The sequence below is a fragment of the Periplaneta americana genome, chromosome 5 (assembly GCF_040183065.1).
Source record: "Periplaneta americana isolate PAMFEO1 chromosome 5, P.americana_PAMFEO1_priV1, whole genome shotgun sequence".
In the NCBI taxonomy this organism is placed as follows: Eukaryota; Metazoa; Arthropoda; class Insecta; order Blattodea; family Blattidae; genus Periplaneta; species Periplaneta americana.
In genome coordinates this window covers 101,365,356-101,387,392 of record NC_091121.1, presented here as the reverse complement: position 1 = coordinate 101,387,392, position 22,037 = coordinate 101,365,356, and the positions used below count along the sequence as shown (strand labels likewise).

General features: G+C 34.4%; 1 protein-coding gene across 7 annotated transcripts in view; it reads left to right on the top strand.

The window, feature by feature from the left end:
- The window catches only part of LOC138700050 (uncharacterized), a 139,587-nt gene extending 118,647 nt beyond the window's left edge, over positions 1–20,940 (top strand). For 4 of the 7 annotated variants that reach the window (XM_069826353.1, XM_069826352.1, XM_069826347.1 and 1 more), the window contains one exon: positions 1,794–20,940. The gene's annotated coding sequence lies outside the window, so the exon portion shown is untranslated. The remainder of the gene's footprint in view (positions 1–1,793) is intronic. The other 3 variants (XM_069826351.1, XM_069826349.1, XM_069826350.1) reach the window with 3 other exon arrangements.
- Positions 20,941–22,037: the final 1,097 nt, after the last annotated feature.

The following is a 22,037-nucleotide window of genomic DNA, read 5'->3' as shown; positions in this document are numbered from 1 at the left end:
AATGTTCCTAATTATGTCAGGTGAAGAATACAATGCGTGCAGTTCTGTGTTGTACTAGTATGTCTTCTTTTATCTATAAAGATGTGATCTATCTGGTTATGTGTCAATCCATCTGGAGAAGTCCAAGTATATTTATGTAAATCCGTATGGGGGAATGTTGTACTTTTGACAATTAAATTTTTGATGTGGTGAAGTTGACTATGTATTGTGGGTCCCTATCACCACGGCATGGCACATCCTCAGGTTGCGGATCGAGGAGACGGCCACCAGATATGGAGGGTAGCTGTTAATATATTGAATAAGCAGTCGTGGACAGCCGATGAGGGATGGTCCTCCAGCTTGGGAGTTGAGCGAAGGGCTAACAACCCATCACCATAAAAAACACTAGTTACGAATCCTTCAAATAAGCCTCAGAATGGGACTGATTCTCTGGCACGACCACAGCAAAGGAATAAGGTTTTGAGATTTGGTACTTGGAATGTTACAAGTCTATATAGAACAGGAGGGGTAACATTAGTAGCAAAAGAACTAGCTAGATATAGAATAGACTTTATGGGAGTACAGGAGGTTAGGTCAGATGGGAACAGCATAACACAAATTGGAGATTATTTGTTGTATTATGAGGAAGGAAATGATAATCACCAATTAGGAACAGGATTCTTTATTCATAAAAGAATTGTTGAATATTAACTAAATAAAATTGCATAATTATATTTGGAAATCTCCAACACATCTCCCTCTCAGTTCAGCACATAATCATGTAATTTTATGCATTCGAAATAAAACCAGTCTCAACATGGAGGACACTGAATTTAATCTTCTCTGTATATGTCTTTAAAGCGACCGCTGAATTGAATTGAATTTTTGGAGGGGGCACTAGACCCATTGCGTAACTAGGTTTCAACCAGGTAACCTCACTCGTTTCTATACCAGCTTGCGACATTTGACTGTATTTCCACCAAAGGTATTATAATTATTTGCAGTTTTTTCATATAGCATTGCAGAGAACATGTCATGTCTTGACAATCTTTCAAAACACATTCACACTATAGTAAAGGCTCAATAAAATCGTGTAGACATTACTGTAGGATAATAGTATTGTATTAGCTGAGTTTCCCCTACACCTGTTATTTTTAAAACAAATTTTCACAAAAACTGGATGAACAATATAGAACAGAACAAGCCTCGCACGGTCTTGAGTCCTCCACCTCTGCACGCATAGCCGACTGACCAACCGTGAAACCTGTTCTGCTCTATACTGTTTATTCAGTATAAAACAATTATTTCAATTTACAAGTGGTTATTAATGTGAATTTGTGCAGAATTGATGACATATCTACTTAAAACATAGAATATATAAATTAAATGTGGTATCTTATTTTTTGGAATTAAAAAGAATATATTTTGTGTGCAATCCAGAAAACGAGCATTTATCTTATTTGGATGCTTAGTAAACTGTTTCATTTAGTATGTATTTTTAATTATGGTTTAAAAAATATACAGTACACGAAAAATATAATATAGAAACATGATAAATTGCTGAAAATGCATGAAATGTATATGTGACTCTTCTGATACCATTTTCTTTTGTACTATAAGTTTGATGGAGTTACTCTGTAAATTAGTGTAAATTAATATATTAATGAGATTAATTTCGGTTGTTCTGTTATGTATGTTAAAAGTTTATACAGTGATATCACAGCAAGAGTAGTTATTCTCTGTACGAATCTTTTGTTTCTTATATTTTTCTGTCAACATATTTCAGACTGTCGAAAATTCCTTCTTTGTTACAGGTCGTTTTTGTTGTTCATATCCTGTTAGCTGAAAGGGATTTGAAGTCTTCCACAATATCCTGGTTTTCAAGAGTTAATGTGTTAATGTTTCTTACTGAATATCTTCACATTATGTGATGCAGAGAAGTTTTGCTGGGATCAATTTGGTATACAGAAAATGGGATTGAGGAGAGGTAAAGCAAGAATATAAAAACACGATTTCTGTGGGCCTTTTTCCTACATATCCTTGAAACAGGATGACTGACTGAACAAATGCTGATGAGTAGTACTTGCTTTGTTCTTTATATAATTACTAAGGTTCGGATAAAGTAGCTATATCTAGATAGGCATCCTTGGTCCACGCGTTTTGTTTACAAACGTGAACTGTTGGGAAGAGTGCTCCCCATCCCTAGTAAAACATCAGTGAATGGACAGTACAGCTCTAGTTAATGTTTGTAAACAAAACACATGGATCAAGTATGCCTATCCTAATACAGCTACTTTATCCAAATCGTAATAATTACATTCAATAATATGTTACGATTTTCTGACTTATTGAGTATTAAAGAATATGTATTTTAAGCAACTGGTGCTCCTGTACCAGTTATGTCGATTGGCATTGCTAGTCCACAAGAAAGTTTTTGTTTTAATAAACTTTAAATGGTATATTTATTTGGACCATGTATTGTGGGTCCCTATCACAATGGCATGGCGCGTCCTCAGGTTGCGGATAGACGAGACGGTCTTCAGATATGAAGGGAGCTGTGAATATATTGAATAAGCAGTCACGGACAGTCGATGTGGGATGGTCATCCAGCTTGGGGGTAGGGCAAAGGGCTAATAACCCATCACCATAAAAACCAGTTTGTTACGAAACTCAAAATAAGCCTCGGAATGGAACTGATTTTCTGACACGACCACAGCAAAGGAATTAGGTTATGAGATTTGGTACTTGGAATGTTACAAGTTTTTATAGAATAGGAGGGGTAACGTTAATAGCAAAAGAACTAGCTAGATATAGAATAGACTTTGGGGAGTACAGGAGGTTAGGTTAGGTGGGAACAGCATATCACAAATAGAAGATTACTTGTTGTGTTATTGGGAAGGAAACGTTAATCACCAATTAGGAACAGGATTCTTTATCCATAAAAGAATAAAATCACCAGTAAAAAGGGTCGAATTTCTCAGTGACAGGTTATCATAATTAGTACTTAAGGGTAGACGGTGGTGTGATATAGTAGTTATAAATGCTCGTGCTCATACAGAAAAGAAAGACAATCATATAAAGGATAGCTTCTATAAGGAATTGGAACATACTTTTGATCAGTAATCTAGATATCACATGAAAATTTGATTGGGAGATTTCAATGCTAAAGTAGAACGGGAGGATATTTTTAAACCAACTATTGAAAAAGAGAGCCTACACATAAGCAGTAATGATAATGGAGTTAGATTAGTCAACTTTGCCACGTCAAAAAATTTAATTGTCAAAAGTAAAACATTCCCTCATTAAGGATATACATAAATATATTTGGACTTCTCCAGATGGATTGACACACAACCAGATAGATCACATCTTGATAGATAAAAGAAGATATAGCAGTATAATAGAAATTCGAACTTTCAGGGGTGCAGACTATAATTCTGACCATTATTTGGTAATTGGAGAACTAAGAGAAAGACTATCAGTAGCCAAGCGAATAGAGCAACAAATTAATATTAGAAAAGTCAATATTCCGAAATTAAAGGACGAGGAAACTAAGTAACATTATCAGGTCGAAATTTCAAATAGGTCTGCTGCTTTAGCAAGTTCCGACGAAGTTGAGGCAGAGTTAGATGTTAATAGCGTGTGGGAAAATATCCTAGATAATATAAAAATTGCAACTGAGCATAGGTTATTATGAAACTAAGAAAAAGAAACCCTGGTTTGATGAAGATTGTTGCATGGTAGTAGAAAGAAGAAAACAGGCAAAATTGAAATTCTTACAGGATCCAGTTGAGGGGAATAGAGATTATTATTTCAATAAAAGATGAGAAGCAAATCGTACACTTAGGAATAAAAAGAGAGATTACTTGAAGGAAAACTGAATGAGGTAGAAACAAATAGTGAGAATAAAAACATTAGAGATTTATATAAGGGCATAAAGGAATTTAAGAACGGATATCAAGCAAGGGTAAACGTGATCAAGGATGAGAATGGTGACTTGCTTGCAGACTCATTCAATCCTGAACAGATGGAAAAAGTATTTTGGGCAACTACTAAATGTACATAGGCCAAATAGAAACGATCGGGACGAAATTCAAATACAAACTGTTGAGCCATTTATACCCAAACCCACACTTTCTGAAGTCAAAATCTGAAAAATTACAAGTCTCCAGGTGTAGATCAAATTCCAGCAGAATTAATACAAGAGGGTGGAAGCGCATTATCTAACGAAATTTATAAGCTTGTACTTGTTATTTGGAGAAAGGAAATTGTACCAGAACAATCGAAGGAGTCCATAATCATACCTGTTTTTAAGAAGTGGGAGAAGACTAAGTGTGGTAACTTTCAAGAAATATCACTTTTGTTGATGTATAAAATTTTATTCAATATTCTTTTGAGAAGATTAACTCCATATTTAAATGAAATTATTGGGGATCATCAGTGTGATTTTAGGTGTAATAGATCAACTATTGATGAGATTTTTTGTATTCGAAAGATATTGGAGAAAAAATGGGAGTATAAGGGTACAGTACATCAGTTATTCATAGATTAAAAAAAAAAAAAAGGCATATGACTCTGTTAAGAGAGAAGTTTTATATGATATTCTTATTGAACTTGGTATTGCCAACAAATTAGTTTGATTAATTAAAATGTGTCTCAATGAAACATACAGCAGAGTACGTATAGGCCAGTTTCTTTCGGATTCGTTTCCAATTCACTGCGGGTTAAAGTAAGGAGATGCATTATCACCTTTACTTTTTAACTTTGCTCTAGACTATGCCAGTAGGAAAGTCCAGGTTAACAGAGAGGGTTTGGAATTGAACGGGTTACATCAGCTGCTTGTCTATGCAGATGACTTGAATATGTTAGGAGAAAATACACAAATGATTAGGGAAAACACGGAAATTTTACTTGAAGCAAGTAAAGAGATAGGTTTAGAATTTATTTATTTATTTATTTTATTGGGTTATTTTACGAGGCTTTATCAACTTCTAGGTTATTTAGCGTCTGAATGAAATGAAGGTGATAATGCCAGTGAAATGAGTCCGGGGTCCAACACCAAAAGTTACCTAGCATTTGCTCATATTGGGTTGAGGGAAAACCCCGGAAAAAACCTCAACCAGGTAACTTGCCCCGACCGGGATTTGAACCCGGGCCACCTGGTTTCGCAGCCAGACACGCTGACCGTTACTCCACAGGTTAGGTTTAGAAGTTAATCTCGAAAGACAAAGTATATGATTATATCTCGTGACCAGAATATTGTACGAAATGGAAATATAAAAATTGAAAATTTATCCTTTGAAGAGGTGGAAAAATTCAGCTATCTTGGAGTAACAGTAACAAATAGAAATGACACTTGAGAAGAAATTAAACTCAGAATAAATATAGGAAATGCCTGTTATTATTCAATTGAGAAGCTTTTGTCATCCAGTCTACCGTCAAAAAAATCTGAAAGTTAGAATTTATAAAACAGTTATATTATATTATCGATTGTACTATATGGCTGTGAAACTTGGACTCTCACTTTGAGAGAGGAACAGAGGTTAAGGGTGTTTGAGAATAAGGTGTGCACGCAGTTTTATTGCTTTCTTTGTGCCCTTTTTGGCGTGGATACATTTTTAAAATCGGTATCCTCTAGAAATGTTTGGGTGTACAAAAATAATAAAATAAAGGATATAGATAGAACTTTGGCTAATTAATATGTCTGCCACATTATCGTTACTGCAGAACCTACAAGTACAATCAGCACAACAGAAATTTAGTAACACAGTTTGGGTTTATTCAAGAAATAAAAATTTTACAAAAGGATTATAGTAAACCTACTCCATTTATTCCAGAAATCCAGGGTCTTTCATAAGTAACGAATCTATCGAAAAATTAACTATTTTGGATAATTTTTTGAAATGATATTCATCCTCACGAGAAAGAACCCTTCCCTGTTCTGTACAGTCGATTTGGAAACAAACACCCCCCCCCCCACCACCAGAGTTATTAAACGAGAGAATGTTTAGTGTTTTAAACCTTTATTAAAACACATAAATGTAAAAACAGTTTCAATTGTTTACAAATTATGATGTACAATTTTCAAAATGTCTTCCATTCTGTTGAATGCACAAATGTAAGCGACTTATCAACTCTTCATGGATTCTGGTAAGCATGTGAGGCGTAACCATTTGTATCGTGTGTTCAATTCATTCCATTAATACAGAAATGGTGCGTGGCTGAGTTGCATAGACACAATCCTTGATGAGTCCCCAGAAAAGGTAGTCTAGGGGAGTCAAATCATGCGATTGCGGAGGCTAACAGATTGGGCCTGTGCAACCGATCCACTTGCCTGGAAACACTTCGTTTACAGAATAAATGCTTAATTTGAGCTGCACTGTTTCCAAGTTCACACCAGGCAGCAGTTTTTTTCTTCTGCAATAATGTTAAGCAGCTGCATGGCATTTTATCATTCCAGTCTATCACAACAATAAGTATAGGTATTGCCGTGTCCGTGTGCCATTATCCTTGGCATATAGAAGGTCATGCTCCAAGTCATTTTAAGTCCTTGGTGTATAGAACACCATGCTCCAGTCATTTTAAGTTGGCATCAAATGCACATTACACGTGGATAAGTAGCTTCTTCTGGTGACGGGGGGAGAGGGATTTGTTTCCAAATCAACCATACGACACCGGGAAGGGTTCTTTTTCGTGAGGATGAACATCATTTCAAAAAATTATCCAAAATAGTTTATTTTTCAATAGACTCGTTACTTATGAAAGACTCTGTATTATTAACACCATAGTCCCCACTTGAGTACATTGATATGCAATATAATCTAAAACTTTTTAAAAATATAAAGAAAAGAACACAAATGCAGAAATAATAAAATTACTAGCATTATAAACTCTAAATACATTATTATGTCCAAAATCAGAGTGGTTACACATCTACACAGGTGGATCTTTGTAACAAAATAATATTACTGGAGCAGTATATATTGTGATCTTTTTTGTCTTTGTATTACACCTAGAGAACACTACACATTACGATAATGAGTTAGAAGCTACTAACAAGTCTACAATAATTGATTTGTAGAATAAATTTATTTACCAAAGTAGCCATATTTTGTAATTCGAAAGCTGTAATTCATGCTATTGTTTCAGTAACATCAGAAGACAAGAGAGTAAGTGAGAGATACAGAGAAATCCATATCAAAATTAAATTACTACAAAAACAGACAAAAAAGTTACTTTACAATTGATACCTTCTCATTGTGGATTACAAAGAAATGGAAATGCAGACTTTTTGTCATAGAGGGGCCACAAGCCAACAAATATTTCATTCTGAGATATCGTAGTATTCAGCAAAAATTGTTATTAATAAGGAAACCGTATAAATGAGCGATATTAAATAATAATAAAAGAGTTAGTGAAAATAAATATTGGTGCGAAATTTAGAAAATAAAAATTTGATTCCTAATTCTCCAAGAAGAATAGCAGTGGCTGTCTTCATTTAATAACTGGACATGACTGTTTGGCAGTGCATCTCTTCAGAATTCGAATTTATACATGACCAAAATGTGTTGTCTGCAGAGAAGATTCTTCTATGAACTTGCAGTAGGCCTACATACACTAGCTAAACTGCAAAACTATCAACATTTCAGATAAAAGTGTTAATAACATCACAAACATTTACTGGCATAATAGAAAACAAATAGAAATAAATCCTGTGTTCTGAGCATTTGATTAAATAATTAATTTTATGCTTGGGATGCTCTTTGCACATTTAAGTATGATTTTACTGAACCTATTTATGAGTATTACATGATAATACATTTTTGTTTTTATTTTTATTTAGAATTAATCTGAGAATATACCTTCTGACAGTAGTTCATCTTTGTCTCATTTGAACTTCTTTTTTTTATAGTTTCGTGAGTATTTTAAGTTTCCTTAAAAGCAATTTCCTTTTATTTTACTTCAGGCATTACAGCTGATATCAGATGAAATCATGGTTAAGTTTAGGTTTGTTCTTGAGACACCATAGTGATGGAAAGTTGGATTGTCACTGTTGTATTTTATGATATGAAGTCCACCATGGTTCTGCCTACTGTGTTATTTGTACTCATATATCCCCACTCTGTGTGAGCATTAAATTCAAATTGGAAAGGTTTTTGTGGCAGTTTCTATTTAATTGGTGTCAGGGATGCTACTGGGGAAGAAGGGTTTATATATTACAGCAAAAATTTTGAAGTACTGTATTAATTTCCACAGGTTTACTTTAACAATTTCAGTTTTATCACAATTTTAAATTTTTGTGTTGCTGTTAGGATTCTGTTTGCTAGCTGCGTAGATTTATTGATATGGTTGTTTTATAGTTTGTAATATTTCTTACTGTCATCAGTTACATTTGCTTCTAACATTGCTAGTATACCCACTGTTTCTTCCTCCGAGATCTTTGGAAGTTGAACTTCTTAGCTTTCTAACTTCTTGTTGACTTCCAGAGTTGGCTAGAAAGAATCGAAACAAACTAAAATAGCGTAAGTTCAATAAAATGGGCAATCTAACTTTAAAGTTACGTTTTATATGTAGGATAAGAATTGGAATTTTTATTTTATAAATACGAATAGTTATTGTTTCAGATTATACACATACCTGGGTAGGTTTGTGATACGAAATTACCACCAGTTACAATAGTGTGTGATCTTTACAAATGCTGGATCATACCAGATGTATTTTGGCTGTCCCGCAAAATGTCAGTTTCACATAATTTACATTTGGCTTTTGATGGGCCTACTTCCTCATAATACTCCCAAACCACGATCATTTCCTGTCCATCTGTAATATAGGCAATAAATTGAAATTGTGTTTATGTGACTTGTAAATGGATTGGAAAGCATTAATACTGTTTTTTTTTTTTTTTTTTTTTTTTAATTTATTCAAAGTATCAATACAATTACCTCCTATGTATCAATGATAATGCAACACAGCAACAAGTTATGTGAGCCTTAACTGTAGTTATCCTGGAACATTCACAGCAGAGGTAAACAAAGACAGTACTCCATCTAGCAAAAGTTGTGCTGAGACTACTTGGTATCTGTCTCTCTGTCTACCCTTACAGTGCTAGAGTGACTTAACGGCCAGTCTCGGTTCCCAGCCATACTGATAATTAGGGGGTGGATGTTGATGACCTAAAAATCTACTTAAAATGATCTTTAAAATGCCCTTAAGCTAATGGAAAAATGACATAAAATTAAAAGAAAATGACATTTAAATATTATTAATCGTACTTGCACCACAACTTCTTAAAAATTAGTCACCTTGTTTCAATGACTGCCCTGCAAATCCCGAAGAGAGGAGGCAACTTCCTGGAATTTGGCTAAGATAAAGGAAATGAACGTGCAACAAAATAAAGGTTTTTAGGGAAAACCATAGATTTTAATGAGGGTTTACAATGTGTTTCAATTAGGAGTGGTCCATGTCAGTGTCTTCATTCTCCATCTCCTCCTTCTTCTGCGCTTCACTTTTGTTACCAGATCTTCCAGATGTGGGAGTGTGAATGACAAAACAAATTGTGGGTGTAGCGTGCATTCTTGCAATCTTTGTGTTGAAAATACTGTCTACTACAGTAGACATCCTTTCCGAACCATGTCCTGTCCAGGACATTGTGAAAGTTTCCCCCCTTCCAAACATAAATTCTAAAGACACCCTTGTGCCAACAAAAGAACAATAGCAGTCAAAGTCCTCACTTAAACTAAGCTGCTGTCAAGCATTTTATATTACTTCTGTTGTGTGAAGTGAAGCCTTCAGTGGAATGGAATGAAGGATGGACTTTAGAATCTGTTCCAAACTATAAAACTCAAACTTCACTATTATTCACCTATTCAGTAAGTAATTACTACTGATTTATTTGGTTATAAAGTGATTTAACAGATCTGTCGGTAAATAAGAAAGTAAAATGCGTTCCAAATGATCTAAAAGTTCTTCAAAGTATTAAAAATGACCAAAAAATGCTGGAAGAAAAATAGAAAAATAACCTATTAGTTGACAAACGTCAAAAATTGCAATATAAAAAATTATTTTTTTACGTTGATATTAACATAGAAAGGATTTCTATATTAATAGGCATCATCCTAATGTGAAAAATAAGAAGATGACTTTTCATCAACATCCACCCCCTACTGATAATATTAGTTTCAGAAGCAAAAAAAAAAAAAAGTTACAAAAGCCAAACCATTCATAACATCATTATATACTGATATGTACAGTTCCTTGTTTTTGGAAAACCTGTAAAATGATTTCCAGCACTTTGAATCTGGCCTTTCTCTTGTGCATCATATCACAAATCACATTGTCTAAATATTTCATTCAGTTTTGTTTCTAATTTTCACCATTAACTTAACTGTTCCCATTCACAACATTATTTGTGGTCTGTTTAAATGGAGGTTAAAATCCTAATTAAATACTTTCAAATATTTATACTAGAAGAGAGAAAAGAGGATGTGCTTGTTTGAAAAGTTCGTACATAATCTTTCTATTCAGGTCAGCACTTAAGTAATGGTATGATTTAGTAGCATAATGAGACTCTTTTGTTAGACTCTTTTGTTAGTGCTTATGAACTTTAGCAACTTCAGGCTGAGGGATTTAGTTACCACTCTTTGATTTGCCCATTCGTCTTCGGGGCTTTTGCCTTGCACAAAATAACTTTCATATTCTTTTTACTCTTTTTTCACCAACTGCAAATAAGCTAAGAAAGACTTCTCTGTAAATTTGGATACGATATGTTCCCAACATGTAGTAATATTTGGAAGAATTGATCTTTGAATTTTTCCTCTCCCAAGGCCTGTGTCATTGCACGTTGTCCTTGGAGGTAAAGGCTCATTTTTAATATTAAGATCAAGGAAATTGTTAGGAATTGATAACTAAATCTTTCTTCAGAATATACATGTAATCAGTATTGCATTTTTCAGATATGTTGAGAGAAAAAATTGGCCCCAATGTCTGGACCTCAGTCTCTTTGCACTCAACAAGAACTTTTCAGTTTTATATAATTAATGGCTGTTTGGCGGGAATATTGAGGTTTCTTCTGCACTCGACAATAGACCTTTACAGAACAAATAAATGTGCATAACCAGTGGTGTATTTCTAAACAAAAAAAGTGTGCTGGCTCTGAGTTTTCAGCAGTAGTTTGTCTTTGTTATCGTTGCCATCATCATCATCTCAGACGAAAATACATGGGTTCGAATCTAGATACAGAGGTTACTAGATCTGAAGAGTAGACCTCACTGTGAAATTATTTATGCATAAATAAAATGTGACTTTTTATAAATGCAAAACTTGACAATATGAAAATCATAAAAGAGCATAGTGCATTCCTGAAATAAGTGATTCAATTAAGATTTGCTTGAACTTTTGTAGTCTTTCAATGTGAATAATTTATTTATTATGTGGTCTCTGCAAGGCAGAATTCTTTACTCCTATAATTGAATAACAGATGGAAAGGGATGACTGTCAGATGTAAATTTTGGTTTTTGGTCAAACAGACTGAATGAATTTCTCTCATTCAATATCGTCCAATTGTGTACAGTAAATGCATGATACGGTACATTCATTTCCCATAACTATGGTCCTGAAACACAACTATGGTCCACGATACAACCATTCAAAGAACATTGTAGAAGTAACATAGACCGTTCGTAGATAGCAGCAGTGACTTGACTTCAAACTACAGTACAGCAAAAATATAGATAAACAAGGTGCAGTGAAACCTCCCATTTACGGACATTGAAGGGACTAACAATCTCTCCGCATCTGGGAGGTGTCCTTTATTGGGAGGGAGGCTCCCCAATCTAACAGTAAATTTATAATATGCATTATGTATCCCTTCACGCTTTAGATGAAATGTATTACTGTAGTTTAATTCTAAATACAGTATATTGTACTACAGTAAATTCTTTGCAACTTTGAACTACAGTAGATAAGATCGAAAAACGAAAATACAGTACTGTGCCATGCAATTTTATTCAAGGGCTACAGTTATGCAGTACTGTAATTTACAGTTTTCAACTTAACCTTTATGTTCAGGTGCCATGTCTCTCGAAACAGAACAACTGATTGAAGTGAAGAGAATAATCCTACTAACCCTATCATGTGTCGAATACAATTTCACGATCGCGGAAACCTTGGACCCATCAGATAGGTTAAATTTTATGATTTTGTTATCCACCTGCTTCCAGCTAACAAGGGGTAGTCTGCTGGGTTAGTGGTAGCCTGCGAAAGGCTTATTGTCTTCTTTCATGTTAAGAAATTTTTGTACAGTTCTCAAAACTAAATTTTCAATTTTTGTAACACATTTGGTCTTAAAATCCAAGTTCTGTCCATAGTCGGGAGGTAAAGCAAGCTTTAGGACTGTGAAACAGCTGTCCGTGTCTGTGGCTGAAAGTGTCTGTAAGCAAGAGTTAAACTTATCATTATTTCTATATTATTTCAGGTGGGACATAAAAACCTGTCCGTATATGAAGAGTGTCCATATCTTGGGGATGTCCGTAAGAAGAGGTTTCACTGTACTACGTTATGGAGTACAAAATTTGAATGGTTGTATCGTGGATCATAGTTATGGGAAATGATGGTACCACTCCAAGCTGGGTTTCTTACTTCCTAGAGGGAGCAAAGCTGAGGATTTTTATCATCTATGAGTATCAGTGTCAGTATTCTTTGACTAGATTTTAACTCTTGGAGAACTTAATGTCTGACCGCAAACATAGGAACCATTTGACCACCAAGGTCGACCAACATATTAAATATTTATCTTGAAATGTTGCAGCAAACCATTAGTTACTAGGAAACACAACTATTCTTGAATAATTTCGAGGGAAAAGGTGTTCTGGAGCCGGGTATCGAACCCGGGACCTTTGGTTTAACGTACCAACGCTCTACCACTGAGCTACCCGGGAACTCTAACCGACACCGATCCAATTTTTCCCTCTATATCCACAGACCTCAAAGTGGGCTGACAACAGTCAAGCAACCAACTTCGAGTGCACACTAACTCCGTGTGACTTAAATTGTGGTTTTCTGTTAACGAACAGTGACGTGTATTATGCAAACCAAGATTTCAGGTATAACTCCCTGTAAAGTTGATTTGAATAATTTCGAGGGAAAAATTGTTCCGGAGCCGGGTATCGAACCCGGGACCTTTGGTTTAACGTACCAACGCTCTACCACTGAGCTACCCAGGAACTCTAACCGACACCGATCCAATTTTTCCCTCTATATCCACAGACCTCAAAGTGGGCTGACAACAGTCAAGCAACCAACTTCGAGTGCACACTAACTCTGTGTGACTTAAATTGTGGTTTTGTGTAATTGGATCGGTGTCGGTTAGAGTTCCCGGGTAGCTCAGTGGTAGAGCGTTGGTACGTTAAACCAAAGGTCCCGGGTTCGATACCCGGCTCCGGAACAATTTTTCCCTCGAAATTATTCAAATCAACTTTACAGGGAGTTATACCTGAAATCTTGGTTTGCACAACTATTCTTTTTTTCCTCTCCTCTCTACAAATCAAGATGGCAGTACATTACTTTTATGCATGTACAGTGTGGAGGGGAAGTCGCTCTGCACTGAAGAGAACTGAGTGTATGCATTGGCAGCAGTAGCACGAACTCCTTCTTGTAACAACAGCATACACAACCCCCATTGAAAAACATATCAATGACCCGGCCCATGGACTGTTGCCAACTGAAATACTTTTTCCCTAACAGCAGAGTATCACTCAACTCGATGCGGAGAGACTTCCCTCCTGCATTAAAATCAAATTTAATTTTAAAGACACAAAAACAAGATGGCTACCAATGTGATACCACAGAAGTAGAAATAATGAGATCTAAAAACTAGTCATAACATTCAACAAATGACAAATTCAACAAATGACAAAACTAAGACTGGACTGGACTGGACTGAAGCTAGTTTGTGTAGTCGGATTCATTAATTTTTTACACAACTAAGGTTCACACATGCATTTGGATCCATTATTGTGTCTGAATAATTCTAAAATACTTTTAATTCAGCATACAGTTACACTGACAATAAAAAATGCCACGCTATGTGAAATGCCAATATAACGACTCACACATTTTATCTCTGTTCCCACACACTTGTTTGTCAAGAGCAGTATTTTCTTCTCACGCTTGAAGGTTTCTCATGTCAAAAGATGATTTATGACCTTATCATTCCCAATATTCATCCCAATCTGTCCTGTGCAATGAATGTTGTCCTTCCAACAATAAAGTTTATGATTTGCTAATGATTTCATTCGTAATCCTGGCAATATCCCATGTTATAGTTTGATTAAACTTGAATCCTCAAGGCTTTTCAGTTATTTTGAAATAGGTTTGTCATGTAATATGCTTTTAAGTTCAGAAGAAGCTGCAGGATAACTTCTTTGGTGAAATACGAACAAAACATGCACTAGGTTGTTTAGGTGCCCGGTGGCAATGATATAACTGTTCACAAAATATTCCAGACACTTTCTTTGGAAGCTTGGAACAGCCGGAAGAAGATAAATATCCATCAGGGAAGCTCAGTATCTGCAACTAAAAATTGAAAGGATCACAATATAACTAGACTTCTGTATAGAATTGAGTTTGCCTCGAAAATATTATAAGATCTGTGTCAATGAGAGAACAATAAAAAGGAGATTGGAGGAGACAGATCTCTTCTCTACAGAACTACACAGCACAGCACAAATTTGCTTCATTTGTCAGTGAATAGGTCAGAACAGGGCATCATTTGTGGACTGTTGTCTTTGCTGATAATTTGAGTGTCAGCCTAATATAACGTGATTGGGGAAAAAAAAGTATAAAGGACTGACAATGGCATGAAGAGAACAAGTTGACAGTGTTCCTATGGCCAGACATGGTGTTGATGAGCAAAGACATGTTGCCAATATTAATATGATAGCAAGGGATCTTTGTCTGGTCTTCTAGAGATGCAGCTTTTTCTGGACTTATAAATATGTTGTACGACAAAATTGGATTTAAACTCTGTAAAGTCATAAAAATTCCAGTTCCATCAAACAGTCACATTGGGTAAGGTCCAGATTAAGAATAAAATCATTAGTGTACCATAAATATCGCTACACTTTGATTAAAATTATTTTGTGACTGCACTGGAAGTGTGTTCACAAGAAGTTACCACGGTTGCTATGCCAACAACAAACCACGGCCTGTTCTCATTTGCAATGTAGTACCGCTGTTGCTGGTTCATTTTATGGACAAAATCACTCTTGTTTGAAATTCTATTTCGTCTGCTGATTGGCTTGTGCGTACCATTTTCCAGCTGACGTAAACAAGATTGTTGTGTTTTGTTATAGTTATTATTGGTTCTGTCGTAGTTTAATTCACTGTTAAATCTATTAGTTTCGTCGTCGTTATTGTTTTATTACCTGTGTTTATTTTGTAATTTTGTTTTCGCAGCATTATGTTTGTATAGTTTGAAAACACACCAACAGATTGTGCGTGTGCATTAAGTACATACTTTAAGAGTGAAATGTACCGCCAAATTGCTCTACGGATGCATCAACTGGCGATCACAAACTAATTTTAATCGAAGTATAGAAGAATAACTTTTATTGCTCAGACAGTCTTTGTTGAATACTGGAGGCTAGAAGAGTCAATACAAAGGAAAAGAAATACAGCTCTTAACCAAAAATAATAATAATAATAATAATAATAATAATAAAAAGTGCTGTAACAGAGACAAAATGTTCAAATGTGACATATTAATTATATTGAGATTTCATTTTTGATGATTCATTTTTTTATGTTATTGTTAATATAATGATATATACAGATTAGACTGTTTGTTTCTCTTTCTGTAAGTTTTTAAAACATTACTCTCTTTGCATTATATATCCCAATTAAATTTTTATTTTTGCTCAGAATACAATTGCATACCAACAACATGATAAAGTACTATTCTTAACTAATAATTATTTGCATTCGTAGTTGTGTTGTCTTTGATCTTTGTAGTAATTCGTGTATTCTTCTTCTGCTTAAATGGCTCTACATTCCTATGTAGAACTTTGCCTTCTCTACCGACCTCTTCCAGTATTCCCTATCTTTCGATCTTGCCTCTCTGTTAACAATTCTGCATTTCCTTGTATCTTTATGTACACAGTCCCACCATCTGGATTTGGGTCTGCCTCTCAGCCTGTTTCCTTGGGGTTGATTGATAAAGACTTGATATGCTGTTCTTGTAGCATACATTCTGTTAATATGGCATAACCATTTTAGTCTAATAATTTTTATGAATGAAACAATATAAATCTCCATATATCTGCTGCATTACTTCCTTGTCGTTTTTTGTCCATCAACATCATTGACTTCTATGGCACCCAATATTTTCCTCAGTGCCTTTCATTGAAAATGACCATTCATTTGCTAATTTCTGCCTAAAGGTCCACTTTATACTTTGTATGTTATGATAGGCCTTATTAATGTCTTGTAGATTCTCATTTTAGACTCTCTCTATACTGACTGGCTCTTTAATATGGGAAGAAGTGCGTAATAATTATGCTGTTTGCTGCCGATATCTTAGTTTGTGTTTTTTTATGGCAGAATAATTTTAGGGAACTGAAGACAACCTTACTGTACAAGACATCCTTTTGACAGCCCAAAACCGTGGTGATTGGGAGCTTGCAGTAATATCTAAACCCTCCAGAGGAATTTTATAGTGAAAGCAGTATTGTATGTATGTATGTATTCACACTGCAAATGGATATATACCCAGTGGCAGTGGTAACTAATTACACTCAATAATGACAATAATAAAAAATACAATTAATAATAATAATAATAATAATAACAGCATCTTAAACTAGCATTTAAAGTAAATCTAATTTGTATCTTAACCCTAAGTTCGAACTAAAACCCACGAGTATGATATGTTCATACCTGCACGAGTATCTTTCAGCACTACACTCATTTCGCTGACAACTCACTCACTGCACTGGAACTACGACACATTTCACTGATTCTGTCCTGATTTCACTAACACTTCAAAAACATTTCACTGTTCAAATACTTTGCACTGCCACTATAAACTATAAAACTTCAGGTACAACACTTCAAATAACAAAATATCAATTACACCCTTTAAATAGTGTGTATAATATACTATCGTCTATTAGTAAAGTTCTTAAGCCTATTTTTAAATACATTTTTGGTTATTAGTAAAGCCTTTAGTAAGTCTGTAGGTAAAGTATTCCAGTCTCTGATAGTATGATTGAGAAAAGAAAACTTTCCAGTGTCCGTCCTCTGTCTTCTTTCCCTCAATTTATATGAGTGGTCGTTCAGAAGCATAGGCTAGACCTTAATACTTTTCATTTATGTAATATGAGGATTATCATCAGTTATTTCCTTAGCTATCCAATTTAGCTGCACAGTGAAAATATTTGAAGAGTACAACTGTTAAAGAAGAATTACCACCACGGGTACAGTCATATTTTCCTTCTTTTTCATTAGGAATAGCAATAAATTTTGCAGTAATATATTAAACTAGATGATATCACCCTTAAGAGAATTGTGACTTCGATTGTTTTTCCCCATGTACTTTTCATTTATCTGCTTCTGCATTTTACATGTTAGACAACACACCTATTTAGTATCTGTAATAAATCTCATCTTTTTATCCTGGATTTTCTTTGTCTTCACTCTTGTATAGGAGAATATGGAAGGCAGTGTCTCGTGTTGTTTTATCTGGCCCCCTCTTAGGGCAACCTGTGATGTTGGATACGATAAATAGATAGAATAGGTGCTAATCACAAGTGGGAGGAAGGAGAAAACTTATTGACAAATTTCACTAACAACCTTTAGAATGCTCACAGCATTTTTCTGCTTATGTGTTTTTTTCCACCAGGAAACTGCACAATGGTTGAGAAATTTAACATTAAAATAACTTTACATATAGATTATGGGTTTGGAAGTCATATTTTATATGAAAAGTTGTGTTCCACAGAAACTATGGATAAAGTAAGTAATATGCATGATATAAATGGTATCACTTTTTCAGTTCACAACACATTCTTGTGTTCAACAGAATTTACCATCAAACAATAATGTTCAGCACTGAACACTTGGATCACCTCATACTCCCTTGAGGCAAACATGTCTATAAGATAGGTACTCAGTATGAGAACTGACATTTTAGAACCAAGAGTTTTGTTTGACAAAAAATTCACTGTCACTTACCCAGATGGAAGGGAGAGGTTAAACCTGAGAACAACAAGGGTTCTGTCCACTGCTGTGGAGTAACAGCATGTTTGACTGTAAAACGAGTGAGCCAAAGTTCAAATCTTGGTTGGGACAAGTTACCTGGTTCAGGTTTTTTTCCGTGATTTTTCCTCAACCCATTAGAAGAAAATGCTAGCTAACTTTCAGTGCAGGACCTTGGATTCATTTCACTGGCATTATCACTTTCATTTGACTCAGACACTAGATAACCATCACAGTTGATAAAGTGTCGTAAATTTAAAGAAAAAACAAGAATCTAATCTGGTACACCAGTGGTCCCAAAACCAACTTTGGATTGGGTGCTTTTTCATTGTGATAAAGAGCTAAATTTAAGCTATATTATAATTTCTGAATCAATAATTTGAAAATCATTGTTTATGATCAACAAGTAGATCTTTCGATTGATTAAAGTTTTTAACTGAGTAGCTTAATATCAAAGGCGGACATCTGACCTTCAGATGAAATTTAAATAATGTGGATTCTTATACATTTTTTCAGTTATGGTGAAACTATATACAAACTCTAACACTATATTTATAAAAATAAATTGTGTTAAAATACTACAAAGAACACTGTGAAACAAAAAAGTGCCTCTAGATCAAAACTATGGAGACAACAGATGTCCGTCTTTGATATTAAGCTAGTAATTTAATTAATCAGATTGTATATGAAATGTTAACCTGATCTTTATCTAGTGATATGAGGTAAGTGTGAGAACATTTTTTTTTATTTGTCTGATTTTTTATACCATCCACAGTTTATATGGAAGTTCTACTGATTATTCAAGTGTCTCTCATTGTTCAATAAAAGAGTAAAAATTATAATTGATAGAAATAATCACAATTAAACTATTCGGTGTATGTAAAAGTGTTCCTTATATTCACATTCATTTGAAGGAAAATGAAGATTTAATATGACTTATTACAATTTTATTGTGATCTTCGTCAATTATTTAATTCATGTAACATTCTGTCAGAGTAGTGAGTTCATCTCGCTTCTTGTTGTAGTATTCCAAGAATGTGGGGTGACATCAGTTCCTCCCAGAAGCTTCTGAGTGACATAGATGTTTGTGTAATTTATCATGCTATCTATTATTGCGTCGTCTATAATAGCAGAATAAAAATCATAATGGAGTTCCTTTTGCTAACAATGCAATTATGGCAGGATTTATGCCACTGTCCTGTATGAAAGTCAGCTAGGTTTGCTTACCTTCAGATAAATTCCATTTGCCTATCAGTGCAATATCAGTTTCCTGCTCTTCATATCTTCTATTCTGCATTTCTTGACTTATGTTTGTTAGTTTATGTAATGGAAGTAACAAATTTGAACTACTACATACTGTAGATGTAGAATGACCAGTGAGCTCAAGAGCATTTTTCTTACTTGGAAACTGGTTATTTTGATTTGAAGTCTAGCCCGCTTCGGGATTCTAGAAGGCCTATTTATACCTGTTGTGCACTGAGCTTGAGTAATCCCTGAAGTGCAAGCATGGGGTGTGAATGCCTGTGATATATTACACTGAGACAATGAATCCCTATAAAATAGATTTGTTGGAATACATTCTGATTCTTTTGACAAATTTAGACTTTGTTTCTTCTGTAATAGAGATATTGGCGTGATGTATGATTCTTTGGCATTAGGTGAAGGTGGAATGATATACTCATCACTAGACCAATATGGAAGATAATATGGATCTTGCATGGAATCATACTTCCAAAATCGTCTTTTGACATATTCTCCAGGTGCTGAATGAGAAAGAGAAATCACGCTCATAGTAAATAATGTTCGTATACAACATAGTAAATTGTTACATGGTTCCTAAAAAAATCTGTGTGAAGTAAACTCTTGTCTTGTTGGAAATGAATGCAAAATATCACTGGATAAAACTTAGAAACACAGACGTGAATTTTATAATAATCTACCACTAATCGCTGTAAACAGAAAGCAGATCTCAAGTCGTGTATACGAAATAAAGGTAAAATGTGTATCGCATTTTACATTGTTGCGCAAAATGAAGGCAATTAATGTGTTTTGAATAATGCAAATGATCACTGTTGTGCAATAACTTTGGTCTTAGGTCTTAATAAAAAATTGTGCCAATCATATTTGGAATGACAAGGTAAAATCTTGTTCCTAAAATGAGAATTTTCTATTTGTGCAAACCTATATTGTTAATTAATACCATTTTTATTAATTGCAGAACACGTGAATAACGTACATGTACCTAAAACATAATCAACTGCTCAGAGAAAAGTGCATTAATGGAAAAACATGAACATGATGAACATGTTTTTCTTACTGTATAGGATGTCTAATTGGCTATATTCTAATTAATATTAGATCCTAGTTTCCTTCTCTCATTCCTGATAAACTGTTACCTGGTATTTTATTATATTGTCGTTGCACCTTGAAAAACCACTGTGTACAAAAACGAAAACTTTTCAGGAGAAGCAAAAAACATTACATATTTCCAAAGTGATTATAGAAAGCTTTTTTATTTTTCCATTATACAAGCGAAACATTGAGAATTCAGATACCGGATTATAAAGGGCGATTCCCAACAGCTTTCTGATATTTTTGCATCACATAACTCATTTTTGACCAAAATGTTACATAGCAGTTTTTCGAGGTGCAACTACAGTCTGACCCTATATATTTGGGATTGTGATACAATTAGGTGCTGTTATATTGAGAGTAACACAGCTTATAAATGAGGCGCTGTATTTATATTTATATATGAAATTTATATTACTGATCTCTTAAAATTAAGAATGTTTTGTATTACATATTTGTATAAACATTTTATTTTGTAAATAAAATACAGATTTTATAGTAATTGCAATTATTCTTTATTTAACATCACTTTTAAAATACAGAAACTATTCAAAGGTGATGGGAGAAAATGGAGAAATGATGGACACCAAGATACTTGGAGAAAATCTATCTTACAGCTACCTCTTCCACAGCACTTGTCAGCAGCCAAAACCCAGTACGCTGATTATTTTATAAATCTGTGGTGTTCGAGTAAAGAGGATATCATTTTTTTTTTTTTTTTTTTTTTTTTTTTGTGCAGATGGAATTTTGTTTCCCAGATGAACACGCAAGTTAAATTATACAAGTGAGTGTGCAAAAATCAAAAGAATACTAGCAGTTGATGTGTTTTATTTGTGTAGAAAATTATTTGCAATAAGGGTCCGAAGTTTAATTTTCATTCATCTCCAAACTCATTTTTAGGACTTATCTCCCTTTACCCAAACAACACAGAAATAGCCTTCATTTGAATAGGTTGAGCTTAACTTTGTGTCTGTATCTTGTTATTATTCCTGGTTTCTTCTTCCCTTAAAGTATTAAATCTCGCTGGTATGTTACTACAGTATTGTATAACCCCATTAATACACTGTCAAGGGACTGTGGCCTTACAGCGTTATAAGTGGGCCAGCACTGGGGACGGGAAATATTTATGAAATGGTGAAAACAATTAGTTATTTAGACACCACATCATAGGAAACATATTACATTGTCTATTAGTTACAGTGCAAAATGCAAATAAGAGCTCATGTTGTACAAAAAAAAATTATTGTTAGTTGCCGTGTGTTTGTACATGATCATTTTTCTATGCAGTTCAAGAAACTATAGACATCTTCATTTGATACAGCGGTAGGAGCAACACTAATATAATTTTTCAATTATAGACAGCGATTTCCGCTGCTACATTTTGCACTATCAAACTTACTTCATACTCCACAGAATTCAAAGGATGACTAAATTTTACAGAAAGGACAGGAATG